Here is a 12,803-nt window from a genome sequence, read left to right on the forward strand (position 1 = left end):
CACAATGATCCAACCAAAAATGGATTAAAGCACTATGCCAACATTCATGATGCTCCCTAAGAAACCAAATGGAAGTTTCTTGAAAAAACACCTGCTGCCCACACCTTCTTTTCTTTTCCTCAGAAGGAACAGTGGAATCTGGTTCACTTCAAGGTGATGAGATATTGGATAAGGACAGACCTGCCACTTAAAACACTGAAGGGTTAATTCAGAGTTCTGGTCCAAAGAAGGTAACATTGACTTAGTTTCTCTTCCTTCTCGGTCTGACATGACTCCAAACCTCGGCAACAGTGCTGGAGACAGGCAAGGAGAATTTGAGAAAGTGGTGACAAGATGGTTAATATTTCAGGGCTGCTCAAATTGAGGAATAAAACAGAAGCAGACAACCTCCCCCTCCCCTTCCACACTAAGGGAAGGAGCCACAAACCCACCCGTAACCCATAGTGTAAGGCAGCCTTGTGGCCTTATGATCTCTGCCCTCTAGCTGGAAGAGAAGCCCTTCTATAGCACCAGGCAGGGGTGACATGGCAGGACAGTCTTTTGACTCAGCAAGAATAACTGGCTATAAAATATTGTACTCGTGCACATGTGAGACTCTCCTCTCCTGCCCAGAGTGTACCCCAGCCACACCCTGCTATTTGTGACTCAGCTTTCTTCTTTGCAAACTGTATGAGGCTTGTGTGAAGCAAATTCCTTACAGGAGCAATAGAGACTCATAATCAGAGGTTTCGGTAAGCATAGTCCTTCTGTAGCTCGTTAGGTGGGGCAGACTCTGTCCTCAGGAGGGACACTGTCTGGCAGTGGGCGGAGGAGGCACAGATTGAGTTCCTCCCATTCCACCCACTCCTGTCACTCATCACTGCCCACTTTCAACCCCCATCTTTTTAGATTGGCCCCAGATCCCAGGATTCAGGAGCTTCTACAGAACTGGGTGGCCCTGTAATGCCATCCTGAACTCATTCAGCACCAAGGGCAGCCAGATCCCTGCCTGGATCTTCCAGGTCCAAATTTCTCCTGGTGGATGGAGTTTCCTGGGCCGAGTCTAGGCCAGACCTCAGCACTGAGGAGTCCCCTATGATAAGGGGACTGGCTGTTTAGCATTCTTGGGAAAGTGGGAATGGAGAAGCCAAGTTAGGTGAGAAGGGAAGTGAACTCATCTGATAGCACTGGTGAGTAGTCATACGCAGGGCAAAGGAGTGGGGGCCATAAACCAGCATGGAGCCCTGCTAGCATCTGTCTCTGTAGCCCCTTTCCAAGGTCCTATGCTAGGGATATAGATGGATTCACAGGACAGAGAGCTCCTCAGGCCTGTCTGGAAAGCTCATCTCACTCTCCTTGGTCCACTTCTGCCCAGAGGGAACACCTGTCTGGACACCCTAGATCTTCTTTCCCATGCTCAGTGTCCTCAAGGACACTGAGTTGTCTCCAAGGACCTGGAGAGATCTTGTAAAGAAGGAGCCAGAGTCACCTGTATGGAAATGTGGGCTGTGTAGCTCATCAGAGGCTTAGTCAGCTCCCGCCCTTCAGAAGAGGAGAGGAGAAGATGATGAAATCAGAAGGTATTGCTAAATAATCCACAACTATTGATAAAGGAATTATTTACTTAGAAATTATTTTGGGGAGAACAACTCACAGAACAGGGTAAAGCAATTCTGTCATAGAGTCCTCGAGGCTGATGGTCTGTCCCACACCACTTCTCTGCCTGAGTCAGTCCCCACCATCCAAGTCCACGGGGGAGAACAGCCTGAGGCAAATGTGCCCTTCAGGCTTTAAGGGTACCCCCTAGGCCATGCTCTAGGGGCTGGTACTTCAAGGTCATAGATAGAACAGGTATCCACTACAGGAAGGTTCTGATTTAGACCTGTGTCCTTGGATCAGACAACATACAGAACATGACTGAGACCTAAGCTGTCAAAGGAATGGGGGTAATAGATGATCAGTGAGTGATGGATGCCTGATGCAAACACTTACATTCTAGGTAAGCAAATGGTTAGCAGTGAGCCTGACTAACCATCTCACACACGGGTAACCACATGACTGACAAGTGACTGACGTATAGACAGACAGACTACCTCACCAATACTCTTAGTGAAAGCAAGTGACCCATTAACAACACAGGCAAGGGAAGAGGATGGATTATCTCATCAACGAATTCACTGACTTACAAGATGACACAGTTTTGGCTCATAGTGGCCCAGGCTTGATCATTAACCAAGACAGTGCTTGGATACCCTGTTGTAGACTAGTTACCCATTAACTGACTATGGCTAACCAGTTACCTGAGATGTGACGGACAAGTTGAGGGTGACTGACTGACCGGGTGCCTGAGATGATCCCATTTGATCAGATGGCTGATGTGATGGCAGTCTGACCAGAAAACAGAGGACTTATTAGATGACTAGGTAAATGAGGGCTAACAGCCTGACAGGTGACTGGGGCTTAACAAAATGGACATGTGTTGAGGAGTGACAGGAGTATACTTGATTGACATGGTGGCAGATTGACCAGGTGACTGAGAAGAGACAGGATGAACACTTAGCAAGGTGAACAGACACCCTTTGAGACTCATGGTAACCTGAGTGGTACATAGTTTCCAGTTGGAAATCCTGACTTGAAGCAACCTCCTCAGCTGCCCAAGGATGCACTAGCTGTGCCCCTGACTTGGTGAGGTCCCATAGATGCTGAAGTCCGGGTGTTCATTCCCTACCAGGGCTCTCACAGAATGTTGTCAGGTTCAGGTCCGGAACTCTGGAATGGCCAGTCATATTCAGTCTGCCAACCCAGGAAAGGAGAAGGAGGGCACAGAATAGGGAACCTGGATCTCCACAGGGACCTTCTCAAATTGTGGGGCCAGTCAGCCATTGCAGGCAGCCAGTCAGCAGCTACACAAGACCAATACACAGCAGCCAGTCAGGCAGACTGTCTCAAAGCTGACTCATAGACACCATAGCCATTCGGAAGCTGAACGTTCATGCCCCTCCCCTGTTTGTGCCAGCTTGAGCCAATTAGCAGTGGTGGGCGGGACCCTGGGGGAATGGGCTCCCGTTTTTTGTTGTCGCTGTTTTTGCTTTGGGAGCCCTTTCTTGGACATTTCCATGAATACGCTCTGTACTCATGGCTGCAAACTACCTGACCCCCACCCCATATCTCTCAGTTCCTCTTGAAGCAACCTTTCTCAATCGGTGTGTCTTTTCCTCTTGCACACTTCTGACTCCATATATGCTGTCTATGCACTTTCAGACTTTAATTTGTGGTTTTGCTTATGCTGTGATGCTCCACTGAGATGTATCCTCTGTGTACAGTTTGTTTTCTCAAGTGATTTCTTCATGGTCTCTGGCCCAAAACCTGATTCCTGACCTGGAATGACCTTGTCTCTGGCTCAGCTGTCCTAGTCTCTGGACAGACCCACACACTGTCTCCTGGGATGCCGTGGCTGTGATCTTCAGCTGGTTCAGCCAGACTTTGGAAGTCTGTGATCCTGTCTCTGCCTCTGTCCCTCATGTATCTCTTGAGAGTTGGTCACCCTCAGCCTAGCCAAGTAGAAAACCAAGGCCCACAGGTGGGACCTCTCCTGTCCTGTAAGGAGGAGTGTGGGGTTGACAGGGTGGTAGGACCACCCTGAAGATCTGTGCACGGGAATGCGGATGGTTCGTCCGGTGGCCCAACCCTTCGCTTCTCTCTGTTCTCTCGCCTTCTTACCAGTCCCATCTTAGTTCTTCCCATCTAGTTCTGCCTATCTTAGTTCTGTGCCGTGCCCTGTGTGGCCCCCTGTGCCCAAGGCAGGCTGTGTGAGCAGTCTCCTGGTAGGGATACATGATGTCCTGAGGATGACCTTAGGTGTCAGCTTGTCCAAGCTGTGGTGACAAAGAGCAGCACACTGAGCGGCTTCAACCCCAGGTTTGTTTCCTCAGTTCTGAGGCTGAAAATGAGATCAGGGTGTGCTCGGGGCCAATTCCTCCTGTGCCCTCTCTCGTCAACCTGAAGATGGTATCTTCTGTGTTCTCACGTTGTTTGCCCTGGGTGTCTCTATGTCCAAAGCCCCTCTTCTGATAAGAACACAGCTGTATTGGATTCAGGTCATGCTAATTATCTCACTACAACTCTTTAAGTAGCTTGTTCTAGACACACACAGTCTGAGGGATTGGGGAGCTGGGACTTCAAAACATGAACTTTAACTGGCATGGACCCAATTTATCCCATGATGTTCTGTGAGTGTAGACACAAGACTGTGCACAGAGTGGTTCTGTCTCTTCCCTCAGTAGCAGAAAAGGAATCAGGGAGACCAGTCCCTAATGTTCCTTGGAAAACCTCAAAGGACTCTTCCTGCAGGCCTGTGGACAATGAAAAATGGCTTGCTGGAAACATGACTCTCAGAATGACCACTGAAGATAGTTCACAAGGTGGCCCATGTGAACTCTGGAGCATATGAACACATAGGATATACACTCAACAACCCTGAGTCTGCAGAGAATATTGTCCTCCATTATCTCATTGGATTCAAAGACTGAGGGTTGGGGCTGTCTTAGCTATGGCTTCTATTGCTGTAATAAAACAACATGACAAGAAGGAACTAGGGGAAGAACGGGTTTTTTTTTCAAGCATACAACTCTCAGGTCATTGTGATCCAGGCTCGTTATCCTGGGCTATACAGGAAGATAGCTTGAGCAATCCAGGAGGTGCAAGAGAGTAAGCAGCATTCTTGCATGGCTTTCTGCATCAGTGCCTGCCTCCAGGTTCCTGCCTTGAATTACTGTCTCGAATTCCGTGGATGATGGACTACAAGCTTTAAGATGAAATAAATCCTTTCCTCTACAAGTTGCTTTAGTTCATGGTGTTTTATCATAGAAACCCAAAGACAGAAACTGGTACCAGATCTCTCTTCCTGATGCCTGCCTATGGTGGTCCCCCGCAGGCTTTACAGCAGACAGGGAAAACAATCCATGAAGGGACAAGAATGAAACTTGGCCAGCCCAATTTTATTGTAACTGGTGCTGGACCAAGACTTCCAGAGTCAGCAAAGACTATTGGGATCCAGCCTCTCTATAGTCTTTTCCCAGAGTTCCAGAAGAGATGCTACCAGCAGCGAATTAATTAATCTGAGGGATTCTTGAATGAATCTACGTACATGAAATGAAGTACTACATTCACTTTATTCTTCTGAGTCAGTTCTCTCTACACAGCTTCTTTTCTGCTCTCATACTTAGCTCCTTTCCTATCTGATTCTCTCTACATTTTTCTGCTGTTCTAAGTTCTATATTAATTCTCCCATCTTAGTTCTTCCCATCTAGTTCTGCCTATCTTAGTTCTTTTCCATCTAGTTCTTTCCCATCTCATTCTTTCCTATCTTAATTCTTTCTCAAGTCTCTGAGGTTTACAGTTATATACCCACGCAATCAGCAATACTCTGGCCAAGGCAAGGTCACCAGGCTTGAATTCCTTCAGGATCAAAACGAAGAGTGATAAGATCCACACAAAGAGCAGTAATTGTCAGCTATCATAGCAACCCAAAGGGAAGTGACTAATGGGGAGTGAATCAACTAAGGGCTAAATTCAGTTAATAAATTTTAAAAAAAGGATTTATGTGCTCAAACTATATTCTTAGAAGTGGTTGGGTAAAATGTTAAGATTCTATAAGTCACTAAGTCATGAGTGAAATTAAAACTGCCTTTTTTCCCCTTTGGCACCAAAATCTGTCCAAGCTTTTTTTCAACTGTGCCATTTTCTGGCAGGGTGGGGGAAGAGGTAGCTAGGCAACCTGTGCCACAGCTTGATGTACCTGGTATGTAAAAGCCCTTTAGTTCTGAGTTAATTGTTCAAGGGAGATAGCACTTGGAAAAAGGAGAATTAAGCTTACTTAGCACATCTCCCTGGCCTGGGCAGTTGTCAGTTATAAATTTTTACCTTCTCTCAGGAACTAACAGGTCGTCTGGATGCTAATCTATCTGCAGTGTGTTCTTAGAAAGCCTGGGAAGTATCTCAGATAAAATACTTTCGTCCAGAGATGGTCCTGGCCAGATGGTTCTGATGACGATAATTACAGAAAAGCCTGACATTAGGGGTCTTGACTGTGTGACTGCTGTCAGCACAGTTGGGGATGTTATTCAAATACCCCAATTGTATAGGGGACATTGTGCCCAGTGAATGGTTCAACTACACTGTAAGAAGTTCTTGGGAGCTGGGCAGTGGTAGCACATGCTTTTAATCCCAGCACTCGGGAGGCAGAGGCAGGCAGGCAGATCTCTGTGAGTTTGAGGCCATCCTGGTCTACAGAGCGAGTTCCAGGACAGGCACCAAAACTACACAGAGAAACCATGACTCAAAAAAAGCAAAGCAAAAAGAAAAAGAAAAGAAAAAGAAAGAAAGAAAGAAAAGGAAAGAAATGGGAAAGCTACAAGAGCACATAAGAAACTCATTGCAGGAAACAGCTAATACAGTCAAAAGCCAGCACCACCAAGCTCCTTGAGTCTTGGCTTTATCCTCTGGAAGAGTTTTTAACTCTTCTAGGTAATAGCCTTTTGCCATAGTCAGCTGAATTCCTACTTCATATTTCTGCGGCTCGCAGCATAGAGTCTTAGCCCAGATCATTTTACTTTAGTCATATTTTAAACACAGCACAATTTTGGAAAAAAAGTATTCAGATAACAATTAACTCAGCCCCAAGTGCACAACAATTTAAGATGTGTTTTTATTGAGTTTTTTTTACAAAGTATATCTGGCTTCTTTCCCAAGAATGGGTCTTGTTGACTCAGAGATAGTGTCCAAGATTTAGGGAGTTTGACTGAAGTAAACATAAGGCCTATGGGTGGATTGGCCTGGCCCCAAGAAAACATAGACGTCAGCTAGGTTGGTGTAAAGCACAAGTGACATCACTCATAAGAGTGGGTTTTATGGTCTAAAAGCAATGCTCAAGATTTAGGGAAAAGGTCTTGGATATGTAAAACTGTAAATTATAGGAGATAGGGGCCTGTCTCAACAGACAGCAAAGGATCACCAGGTTGTAAAACTACATAATTTCTGGCATTCTAAGAAGAGCAGCTACACACCTCATCCCATTGAAGAGGAAAGTGTGTTTCACTTTCCTGGCTTCTCCAGTGCCTATCTGTGTGCCCTTTTGCCCTCTACGTCTGCTGATTCAGTTGTACAACTCTCAGCTCCTTCTCCAGCACCATGTCTGCCTTGTGCTGCCATGCTTCCCACCATGATGAAAATGAACTAGACCTCTGTACTGTAAGCCAGATCCAATTAAATGTTTTTTCCTTTATAATAGTTACCATGGCCATGGTGTTTCTTAATAACAATAGAAACCCTAACTAAGACAGAAGTTGGTACCAGGGACTGGGGTATTGCTGTGATAGGCCTGGCTATACTTTTGTTTGGAGGAATATGAAACACTTTGGGACTTTGGGCTAGAAAAGCTATTGAAAATTTTAAGCAGGACTTAATGGGCCATACTAGTAGCAGCAAGGAAAACAGTGATACTGAGGATGATTTGGACTGTGGGGGTCTGGCTTAAGAGGCTTCAGATGAGAAGAATATTCACATGTAGCCTAGAGACTGTTCTTGTGATATTTTGGCAAAGAATGTAGCTACTTTTTGCCCTTGTCCAAAAAGTCTGCCTAATGCTAAATTGAAGAGTTTTGAGATAACTGCATTGGCAGAGGAGAGTTCCAGACAACCTAGTGTTGACTGTGTCCTGTGGTTATTAGTGGCTAATCTTATGAAGATCTATAAAGAAAAGGAGCAAGCTGAGCAAAAAAAAATACCAAATACACAGTTTAAGGAGAAAAGGGGTAGCAGGAAGTGTAAACAGACTAAAGAAAAGACCAATGCTAAATGGAATAAAGGGAGTGATGACCTCAGAGCCAGCCCCACCTCCCCCTGCCTGCCCCTGCAGCTAAGCTTCCAACTTGTGAAGAGGAATTTTTAAAAAGTGAAAAGGTATTAAAGAAAAGCCTAGGGCTGGGTGTGGTGGTACATGTCTTTAATCCCAACACTCAGAAGGCAGAGGCTGACAGATCCCTGAGTTCAAGGCCAGCCTGGTCTACAGAGTGAATAAAAGCTTAGGTAGTGAAGGAAACCATGAAAAACAGAAATCTGATGAAAATGTGCTTGAATGAGTTGTCCATGTTCTGGCCCCAGCAAGCAGCAGACCACATCTTCAGCCACATTCTTCTCTAAAATATCAGAAGAACAGTCTCTAGGCTGGTTAATAATATTCTCCCCTGAAACCTCTTGAGCTAGGCCACCATAATCCATAGTGCTCTCAGCACCACTCTCTTCCCCATCCCTACTAGTATAGCCTTTAATCCCTGCTTGAAGTGTTCAAAGCTTTTCTAGTCCAAAGTCCCAAAGTCCACATCCCACCAACGAGCAGCAAGGTCAGGCCTGTCACACCAGTACCTGACTCCTGATACCAACTTTTGTCTTAGCTGGTGTTCTGTTGCTATCAAGAGATGCTGTGACCATGGCAACTCTTATAAAAGAAAGCATTTACTTGGGGTTTGCTTACTGTTTCAGAGGTTTAGTCCATTTTTATCATGGTAGGAAGCCCGGCACCATGCAGGCAGATATATGGTACTGGGGTAGTAGCTGAGAGTTCTACATCCAGATCCACAGAAAGCAGGAAGAGAGAGTGACAGTGGGCCTGGCTTGAGCTTTTGAAACCTCGAAGTCCACCCCCAGTGACACACTTCTTCCAACAAGTCCACACCTGCTAATCCCTTTTAAGTAGTGCCACTTCCTGATGACCAAGCATTCAAATCTATGAGCCCATAGAGGCCATTCTCATTCAAACCATCACATTGACGGCATTTTATCACAGAAACAGAAACCCTAAGACAGTGGCTATAATCTCTCTGCTTGACAATAAGCCACAGGGGTGGGGTGGGGGGGACATGGACAAGGACACCTGCCTCTCAAACCCCAGATTCTCCCCATTGTCTTCTGGTCTCTCATAACCTGCTCTGTGTGGTCCACACCAGGGGCACCTGGGGAAGGGAAGTAAGTACACTAGGAAGCTCATCCTGGAGGCTGCATTTTATGGAGCCATTGGAGTTTTGGTCTTCCCATTCTACCCACTTATTCCTGAAAACCCACTTGCTAGCTACACAGGGCAATCAGAGTTCCCACCAGCTCCTACATCAACCCCTCCCAGCAGCAGCTGGTGCTGTCTGAAATTCCCCATGTCCTCATTCCTTACAGAACTTCTCAGCCTTTCTTTCCTCTCAGTTTTTCAGCAAAGAGGGGCTTTTCCTGTTGTGCTTCTGCCACACACTCACTCATCCATTCATTCACTCCACATACTTCACCCTAGGGGACACTCCCCATGCTTTATTCCTCAAGGCTCCTCTGCCAACCCCTTGAGTCCTGCTTTTGCCAGACTGAGAGCATCCAGAAGCTCTGGGTTGTCAGACAACATCTAATGTTCTGATGGTGATGGTAGAGTGGGAGGAACCAGAGAGGAGACAGGTGCACAGGGTGGGCCTTTCTCAACGAGTGTGGCACCACAGTGCTCCACGTGCATTTCATCTTCAAGTTCTGATAATATGTGGGGAAGTTCCTCCTCTGTGGCCAGTGGCTCTCTGCTTGACTTCATTCCTGGGCTTCCAGTGGGGTTTCTTCTCAGTCCTGCGACACAAAAGCCTGAGACTCTCACCCATGACAAGCAGCTTCAAGCGGCCAACCCTCCTTCTCCTCTCCCCCAGGACCATTCACTGTGCGATGCTGTGGCCGCTGCTGCCGTCCCTGCTGGGAAGGTGAGTGGGGGACTAGGAAAGGGACTGGCAGGACAGGACCAAGCTGCCTCTCATTTCTTTACAGGGTCCCTGGCTCAAGATCCAAGATACTGGCTGACAGTGCCCAAGTTGGTGACAGTGGAGGAGGGCCTGTGTGTCCGTGTGGCCTGCAGTTTTTACTATCCCTCTAGGTACTATTCTCGATCTGTCTTTGGCTCCTGGTTCCAAGAAGGGGCCAATCTACATGAAGACTCTCCAGTGACCACAAATGACCCCAGACAATTAGTGAAGAATGAAACACAGGGCCGATTCCATCTCCTTGGGGGCCCACAGAAACATGACTGTTCCCTGCTCATCAGCGATGCCAAGAAAAGTGACATGGGAGTGTACTTCTTTGGAGTAGTTGAAGAACCTTTCATAAGATATAATTACAGAGAAAGCCATCTGTCACTGCATGTAACCATAAGCAATGAAGTCACCTGCAGTATCTTAAGAGCCTACAATGCACGGTGTGTGTGTGTGTGTGTGTGTGTGTGTGTGTGTGTGTGTGTGTGTGTGTGTGTGTGTGTGTGTTGGGGGAGTTGTGCTTCATCCTGGGTGGATCCTGTGAAACTGTGAAACACATGCATGTGAGGGAAGATGGCTATCACGAGGCGGAGTCTGCTGTCTGGGTACATTTGAAGGTCTCTACCATGGCTTATGTCTCTGTCTCTCCTTCCCTTCCTCCCTCCCTCAGCTCTAACACAGACTCCTGACATCATGATCCCAGGGAAGCTGGAGGCTGGCCATCCTAGCAACCTGACCTGCTCTGTGCCCTGGGCCTGTGAGCAGGGCACACCCCCCACCTTCTCCTGGATGTCAGCTGCCCTCATCTCCTTGAGCCCCAGGACCACAAACTCCTCAGGTCTGACTTTCACACCTCAGCCTTAGGATCGTGGCACCAATCTCACCTGTCTGGTGACCTTCTCTGGAGCTGGTGTCACTGTGGAAAGGACCATCCAGCTCCAAGTTACTTGTGAGTGTTGGATCAAGAAACAGGGCCCTGAGTATAAAGCAGGAGCTCATGGTGACTATGTCCTGGTGGCCTGGCTATTCATGGGTCCTGGAAACACACAGGCCCTGTCTTTCTGACTCTACGCTCTCTTGGCTAGCTATGGGAAGTCCTGTCTTGTCTCACCCTCAGCTCAACTTAACATGGAAATTCTTTCTCAAAAAGATTCTGTACAGAATCCCTCATTTGATGTCCCCCTAAAAGCTGGCACAGGAAGGGGGAGTTATCGTGGGCTAGGGGAGCAGGGCCTCTTCAGCTCAGCACACAGACAACCTACCCTCACTCTGGAGACAGACTCCTTGCTACAGAACAAATGCCCCCACCTTATCCACAGCCTACACAGATGCATGAACACCTGAGCCCACAAACTCCTCTATGCTTTGGACCTCTACACATGGCCCTTGGCTACTACTCAAATACAGCTGAGTCCCACATCTTTCTGAATTTGACAGTTAACTGAGAAGCAGATCTTTATTTTTTATAATTTTTATTTAAAAAATTTCTTTCCTTTTACATAACAACCCCTGTTCCCTCTCCCTCCTCTTCTCCCACTCCCCCCTCCTCCCCCCATCCCACCCTCTTCCCCTCCCCATAGAGGGTAAGGCCTCCCTTGGGTAATCAACACAGGCTGGCATACCAAGTTGGGGCCGGACCTAGCCTCTCCTCTCTGAATCAAGGCGAGTAAGGAATCACACCATAGGGAATGGGCTCTAAAAAGCCAGTTCGTGCACCCAAGATAAGTCCTGTCCCATTGCCAGGGGACCTCTGAATGTGGGGGAAGCAGATCTTAATGAAGTGTGGACAAAGGTATTTTCCTCATGGAGAGAGATGAAGGGGTCTGTTTTCACCTATCCAGTTCGGAGCAAAACCTTTTTGTCTTCTTTTGGGTCTTGGTGCTGGAGACTGATCCTGGGATGAGCCCTGAGCCACACTCTAGCCTCTGAGAAATGCTGTGGATTTCTGTCATCAGGAGAACTTTGGAACTGCTTTGTTGTTTTTACATAAGTTTTATATAAATTCCTACAGCATTAAATTCATCACCAACAACTGTCAAATAATGAGTACTATGGGACTCCAGAACCTTTGCATGTCCCCAGATAGAAATCCTGCACCCACAGCACTGCCATTCTCTAGCAAACATTGACCTGATGTGGTCTCTGTGCATTTGCCTCATTTGCACTTTGCAGAGAAAAGGAAGCCTTTTGAAATGAGTCCATTTGACTGCTGTTCCCCAGCATCCTGTGTTCAAGTTTAATCTCTGTGGCAAACAACAGTATTGCATTCTTCCACAACCTAAACCACACCCCAATGTTGCATATACCACACATCAGGAGGGAAATTGCCACCAGGGAGACGGTAATTCTACTCTTCATCCTAAGTGTCCAAAGGCTTCTACAGTGATAGCTTCCCATCTCCTCTGGCAGCACACGGGAGCTCCACACATTCCCACCAGTGCGGTCACTTCCCCCCTGCCATTGTGTGCAGAGATGACATTGGCACTAAAGTAACAGTGAAGGAAGGAGAGAGTGTTTCCATGTGCTCCTTGCTCATTTGCATATCTCCTGAGAAGTTCTATCCTAAGAGCTTGTTGCTATTTACGGACTGATTTGTTTTGGTTCCTTGCGATGTAAACTCACTTGGGCTGTGAGAGTTCATTCTGTCTGCTGGGGAGCTGACTCATCACAGTTATGACATCAAGTAAGTTTTCCTATTCAGTGGGTTATGTTTTCAAGCTGTTGATACTGTCAGTCAAGAAACCAAATATTCAAGTCCTACTGAGAGCGAAAGGACTTGGGCTATGGTTTCCAGGTGAGTCCAGCCCAGTGAATATGTTTCTGCAGGGAAATCAGGTCAGATGGCAGAGGTGGTCCTGGTGGCTGTGGGTGAGGCATCTGTCAAGGCTCTGTTTCTTGGGCTCTGTCTCACACTTCTGAGGTGAGTGCTGCCCCTGAGATAAAGAAAAGGCCTGGGGAGGGCAGGAATGGAGGGGGGGTGAAGGGATCTGCACAGAGCAAGTG

The 12,803-nt window shown here is 47.1% G+C and overlaps 1 pseudogene; it reads left to right on the top strand.

Moving 5' to 3' along the window:
* The window catches only part of LOC128095369 (uncharacterized), a 56,719-nt pseudogene that overhangs the window by 39,706 nt on the left and 4,210 nt on the right, over window positions 1-12,803 (top strand).

This window comes from Peromyscus californicus, unplaced genomic scaffold, assembly GCF_007827085.1.
Source record: "Peromyscus californicus insignis strain IS unplaced genomic scaffold, ASM782708v3 Scaffold_4__1_contigs__length_199733344, whole genome shotgun sequence".
Taxonomy (NCBI): domain Eukaryota; kingdom Metazoa; phylum Chordata; class Mammalia; order Rodentia; family Cricetidae; genus Peromyscus; species Peromyscus californicus.